Source organism: Rhinopithecus bieti, unplaced genomic scaffold (genome assembly GCF_001698545.2).
Source record: "Rhinopithecus bieti isolate Rb0 unplaced genomic scaffold, ASM169854v2 scaffold_35842, whole genome shotgun sequence".
In the NCBI taxonomy this organism is placed as follows: Eukaryota; Metazoa; Chordata; class Mammalia; order Primates; family Cercopithecidae; genus Rhinopithecus; species Rhinopithecus bieti.
This window is the reverse complement of record NW_016815323.1, coordinates 965001-971785: the sequence shown is the minus strand read 5'-3', so window position 1 is coordinate 971785 and position 6785 is coordinate 965001.

Sequence of the window (6785 nt, the reverse complement as noted above, 5' to 3'; positions counted from 1 at the left end):
TTGAAGGAGCAGGGGTGGGAACCTCAGCCAGGGCAATGGGAGAGGGCCTGTCAGTCACTTGTATTCAGAAGCTCAACCCCAGAGAACCACAGAACTGCTTCCAATCAGAATAATCAACTGTTGGTGGGGTGGCTGTGTTGTGGGCCAGAGAAAGCTGGGGGCCCTGTCTGGTGAAGACCAGCGGGTGGGGATCTTGCAGGAAGACGGACTGGCCTCTTCTCCATAGGGCTGCTCCAAAGAGCTTCTCCATAGGGCTGCTGCAGTCAGAGGCCCTGCTTAGTGAGGAATAACAGTGTAGAGTCCCACCAGCAAAACAGTCCACATGCTTTTCCATACAGTGGCTGCAAAGCGCTGAAGGCCTGCAACAGTTTTTAGACTCTTTGCTCCCACCCAGCCTGAGGACAGCCTGAGGGTTGTAAATTGTGGCAATGGCAATTGCGATGGGCCTAGTAGACGACCTCTGGGAGCTCTATTCCAGAGAAATGGAGGGCTATTACCAGCCAAAGTGCTCAGACAGAGGTGGAGTGGCTGTGCTGGGGTCCCAGGCGATTGAGCTTTGCCTGGCGAGGTGGGGCCCACAGTTCATATGTCCCTCAGCACTGTGGAAGTGGCTCTTACCCTGGGGGCACATGAGACAGCCTGGCCTCCCTCGGTGTGGGCTATAGCAGCTGGTACCAGGGTGTTCACGGTTCCAAGTCCTATGGAGCTTCACGTGGACCTGGGCAGCAGGTCTGCTCAAATTCCAGGTAGCTCTCTGTGTCAGCATGGAAGTCCCATATTGACTGTGGTGGGGAGATCTTCTGTGCCCAGGACTGCAAAGGTCTGTTACAGTAGGTATCTAGTCAAGCATGAGCAGGACAGGAGAGGGCTCCCCCAACCCCACTAGGAATGTCAGGAGACCATCAGGTGATGGTCAGGCTGTCTCTCTAAAATAATTTATCACAGCCAGTGCCAGGCAAAGCAGTCTCCCAATAGACAGAATTACCTGAAACTGATGATCAGCAGCTTCCCAATAACATCTCAGGAGTTCAGTGAGTGGGCTCAGGCATGCACATTAAGAGGCAAAATGGAGATGTTTAACTGGTATATGACCCACCAGGGGCATTTGACTGGTATGGGAAGAATGACTCAAGTGGGCGTGAGAACGACTCCAGTAAACACACTAAACATGCTCACCTCCCAAGTGCTAGCACTGCACATGTGGACAGCCCACTGCAAGGAAAGAATCAGGGGAGGAAGGATGCAAAACCCCAGAAGCAAGTCAAAAAGTCAAACCGTGCACCTGATCTCTCAAGTTGCCCACTTGGCCCTCTTCCAAGTGCACTTCACTTCCTTTCATCCCTGCTCTAAATCGTTTTAACAAGCTTTCACTCCTGCTCTAAAACTTGCCTTCATCTCTCCTTCCGCCTATGACCCTCAGTCAAATTACTTATTTTTAGGAGGCAAGAACTGAGGTTTCTGCAGACCCATATGGGTTCACCACTGCTAAAGGATCCATGGCAGGAGTCTGGGTTGCCAGTGGCTCTCACTCGCTCAACCCTTCCCCACAGTAGAGAGCCTCCCCTGGCTCTGTGCCAGTCCTGGGTGGGCAGCTACCCTGTCTCACTCCTCTCTGCTCTCTGTGGTTTGCTGTTGCTTCCTTGCTGAATCCCAGCATGGCCTCCTTTATGATCCACTTAAAGGGCTAGTGTTTACTCATCACTCTGTCTCCTCTCTATTAGAGCAGCACATACCAGCTGCTTTTTTTCAGCCATCTTGACTCTGTCCCCTCACAAGTCACTCTTTATCTTGTTTATGTCTCCTTCTTAAATACCTCAAAATAAGCATGTAGAAATATCAATTTTAGGCCAGGCATGGTGGCGCATGCCTGCAATTCCAGCACTTTGGGAGGACAAGGTGGGTGGATCACCTGAGGTCGGGAGTTTGAGATCAGCCTGGCCAACATGGTGAAACCCCGTCTCTACTAAAAATACAAAATGTAGCCAGGCGTGGTGGTGTGCACCTGTAATTCCAGCTACTCGAGAGGCTGAGGCAGGAGAATTGCTTGACACTGGGAGGCAGAAGCTGTAGTGAGCCAAGATCCAGCCACTGCACTCCAGCCTGGACAACAGAGCAAGATTCTGTCTCAGAAAAAAAGAAAGAAAGAAAGAAAAGAAATATCCATTTTAAATTTGTAACATCATTAAATTCTTGTATTCTCTGTTGGATCTTGCTTAATAAAAACTCTAAACCAGAATATCTCAAAATTAGAATTCTGGAAACAAATTTCAGTGAGTAAATACCAGTAATGGTGAGAGGTACTAGCTTCACTTATAGCATGCAATCTCAGATCTGGCTCTAGAGGAATCACTTATTCAGGGCAAATTATGTATTTTCTAATACCTCAAACCCCAAAGATGTTCCTTTGCAATGGCACTGTAACTGTTTGTTGGACCATTCCATAATTCTATAGGGCCGCTTATTTCTACCTGTTGTGTACTATGGCCAACATAAGGGTCCTTTCTCATTCCAAACATGTGATTCAGGGAGCAGGAGGAGGGAGGTAGCTTATTTTCTATGTGACCCCACCTTTTTGAAATTTTAAGACCTTAAGATTAGTTAAAAGATGTATCCTCTCTCTCAGTGGTAGTGCTGAAGCAAACAACTTATGCCTATGAAATTCATAATATAAGCAAGTTGTGCCAAATCTCTCATAGAAAGTTAACACATGTGGCCTCATTAACTCTGTAGGAGAAGCATACAGAAGCGAAATGACATCCAATATATGTGGAGTCTGAAATGCGAAAAATTACCCAACTTAGTCATGCCAAAGGAGATGTCCTCACTTGTTTTGGTAATTTTTGCAGATATAACTAAAAGGAGCTTCACAAACTTCTACTTGTGGGTAAATACTAGGGGATCATGCTAAGCTGGACTTGGTCCTAAGAAATTTTGAAACTAACTTGCTTCCTAGCAGAATACATCCTCAGCTGCAATGGAAGGAAACTTCAGGATATAGAATTTAGGTTGGAAAGGCCGAGATAACTATGAAAGAGAGAACAAAGGGTAATTTCAGAAAAGAAGTAAGAGATGAAAGAAGAGAAAATCTCAGAAAATAGGTCATATTTGTTAATAGTTTAAGATAATTGAGAAGATTCAGCCCAGTTATATAAAACTAGGAAGACCCTTCCTACACGCCACCTCTCCCCTACTAAAAACATGCTAAAATCTACCACATTATAACATGAGTAAAGTAATAATTTCACTCAAATTAAAGTTATCAAATATAAAAGTAATAATAAACAGTTAAAATTACAAATAACATAAGAATTTCAGAGAATTATTAAAGGGAGGAAAAAGACAACTTTGTGAATATATACAAGATTTAGGAAATGACATTAGAAATCAGAACAAAGCTGTAATTCAGAATTGGGAAAACAATAATAATATTATTGGACAAAAAAGGTGAAAACAAAAATAGCAACAGACTTTAGTATACATTATAAATGAAAATTATTTCAAAATAAAGAAAAGAATGAAAGTCACAAAATGCAAATGAATACAGTGGATAATGCCACAAGATAAAGAAGACTATAAAAGGAAATTATTTTAATAAAACCAAATAAAATAATCTAAAGAAATAGATAAAACAGAGTAGCAAAAAACCAACATAACTATACTAGGAGTATCAAAAGAATGATGAAAATCTATAAAAATGCTGAACAAACGTAGTGAAAAAGCACATTTGGAAGATTTGCCAGTCATGGGGGTAGACTGAGGCAGCTAGATAAATACTTCTAGTTATAAGAACTATAAAATTTGTACAAAATATGAAACAACAATTAAAAGACATTGAAATATCAAAAAATAAGAAATGGAGGAGTATTTACTTTTGGGAAATTGCTCTGGAAATTAGTGACAAGTTTGTGATTGCAACTTTCTTACCAAGGGTGCTTCTTAAACTTCTGTGGAAAATATTGGCAGTGAAAACATGAGCAGTTAGAAAATTCAGGTCCAGAAAAACAGCTAAAATTTGAATAGATATTGAGACAAAAGAAGAAGGAGACAGAGCAAGAGAGATATACACAAAGTTTTACTATAAACCAAACCCATAGTATTAGCTGGTTACTAAATATATATGAGTAAGGTAACAATAAGTGTACATGGCAACAAAGCAGGCAGGGTCAATTTAATAAATACTTGTCAAATAGAACTGTATACTGAGTGAGTTATTTGTTCTTTCTTTTTTTGCAATTGTTGTGTTCTGATTTGTTTATAAAGTTAGTGGAGCCTCCAACAAGGAACATCTCTAGCAGCAGAAAGGCGACAACTTATGTCTTAAGTAATCAGCAGACAGGTCAAGTTTGGCAGATATAAATGAAATTCTGTTTGTAAGATAAAGCAAATGTGACTTTATTTCAAAGTGATAGGGGCTTCAGGAATCTTAGGCCAAAATTGTTGCATTTAGGTACTGCAAAGAAATAGAACAACTATGATGTGCATATATACAGAAAGAGATTTATCTTAGTAACTTGGCTCATGTGATTATGGATGCTTGGGAGATTGATCAAAATTTTAGGCATTAATCCAGTGATGTCTCTCTGTCACTATTGTAAATTGACTTATTTTGCCTCATGATGAAATTTGCAAGTCTTATTTAGTCTTAGCTCCCATCTTTTTGGGGATCTATATGCTTCCTTAAAGTTTCAGTTTGATTATGTAGCATTTAGCATTAGTGGCTCCATGCTAGTGTGGTCCAGTCTGTTGGGGTCTGGTGCAGGAGCTCAGTCCAAACCATGACCTCCCACAATTGAGTTTAACAATTCTGCTTTTTGGTCAGTTTCTCACCTAATATTTAGGGTTTTAGCACTACTCTCATTTGTCATCATTTTGAGTTTCAGTCTCAACATATCCATCATGTGTTACAGTGTCCTCATGATTACACATTTATTTGAGTTTTTGTCATTCCAGTTGAAGAGAAACCATTTGACATTCTATGGATGGCTGCAAGCAAACATTTAAAACTTTTGAGAGAATATAGTGCACGAAGGAGACAACCACGATGGCAATCATAGGTTAATATCAAGAATTTGAAGTATGCTTTTTAGCCGGGGTCCACTGACAAACTAACCAAAATAGAGCAGACCAAAGAATGAACCAGACAAGGAGTTGCCCTTGTTTAACCAAGCAGCCTGTAGATAATTCCCTGCAACTGAATCTTTATAATAACCAGTGTATTCAGCCATATGTAATAAAAAGTGGGAACAATTACACAAATTTCTCTCTATTCAGCTAGAGCAATCCACAGCAATTTTATTATCTAGCACAACTTTTGCAAGACAGTTAAAAGACATCTATTTTGAAACCATAATCTTTGTTGTAGAATCTACTACAGAGCTATCAGAAGAAATGTCTAATCATCGCCTTATTTATATTTACCTCAAGCCATAGAAAAAGGGATGCAGAAAATACTGTTTATTTAGAAGGACGAAGACCTTCCAGCAATGTATTCTTTAACTTATCCCATGGTTAAAAAGAGTTGACCAATGTTCTCTTCCTTACTGATTGTGGAACAATAAAGGAACCATTAAAGTTCCCAGCCCACATTGGTCCTTCATCTTTCCTCATTGAGGTATAAGGCTACCCATGTGTGAGGTTGGCTCTAAAATCCTCCATCAATAAAAGTTTACCCCATGGATAGTCTGGAACTGGAGAGCTTTTGGTGAATTCTACTTTTCTAAGAGGTGTAGGGAGGAAAAAATTAAAAGAGGTTGTGGCTCTATGATGGCAGAGAAAACTTTATTCATGATCTAGAGAAAGTTGTGCATGTCTGGGATGCTGTCTGCTTCTGGGAAGAAACTTCTCTGGTTAGCTTTACTTTAAGGATTCCAATCCTTAAAGTTTCAAGAGTCTGTAGAAGATTTTCTTAGTTGTGAGATTATGGACCCAAGTTTTGAGGTCCCAAAGTTTTGCTGCAATGTGGGTGGCAAGAGCTATTATTCTCTGATGTCATTTCCAGAGAACCAAATGTCTGGATTCTAGATCATGAAGAGTTTGATTGTCCTCAGTCAGTGGATCATGAAACTCTTCCTTTAGCTGGTAAAAATGCATTTTGGCATAATACATTAAAGTCTTGTAGCATTTAGCCGTATCAGAATTTAGGAGCAGAAGATACATGAGGCTCTATTGTTAGGATTATAGTCCTTCCAGTGACTAACTCATAAGCAGTTGACTTATGTTTTCCCTTGGAAGTGTGTCGATTATCATCAATCTGCTATACTTTTGACCAAAGCAATACAGTCAATTCAGTTAGCTTTGCCTATGACTATTCTATCTATAATATCTTATTTAACTGCCTTGCAGCTTATCTAATGAAACAAGTACCTCTATTGTGGAACTTTTTTTTTTTTTTTTTTTACCATGAAGAAAACACGTTTCCTTACAACCTCTTACAACCTCTTCAATAGTGCTATAGCCTCAGCCTTCCTGCATCAGGAAGCTTCTATACAACCAGAAAACATTTAAAATGTCAATTGAGTAAAATCCCTCATATTGAAATTATCCATCAGGTAGCAGAAATGTACCTAGAATTGTTATTGTCTTTCCAAATTTTGGGTTTGATAAATCAAACATTGGTTAGAAACCATTTTAGTAATTTAGAAGTTATTATATCAATGGTTATATATATACACACACACATATATCTCCACATTTTATATATATATCCACATTATATATATATATATCTCCACATTATATATATGTCTCCACATTATATATATATATCCACATTTTTAATATATATA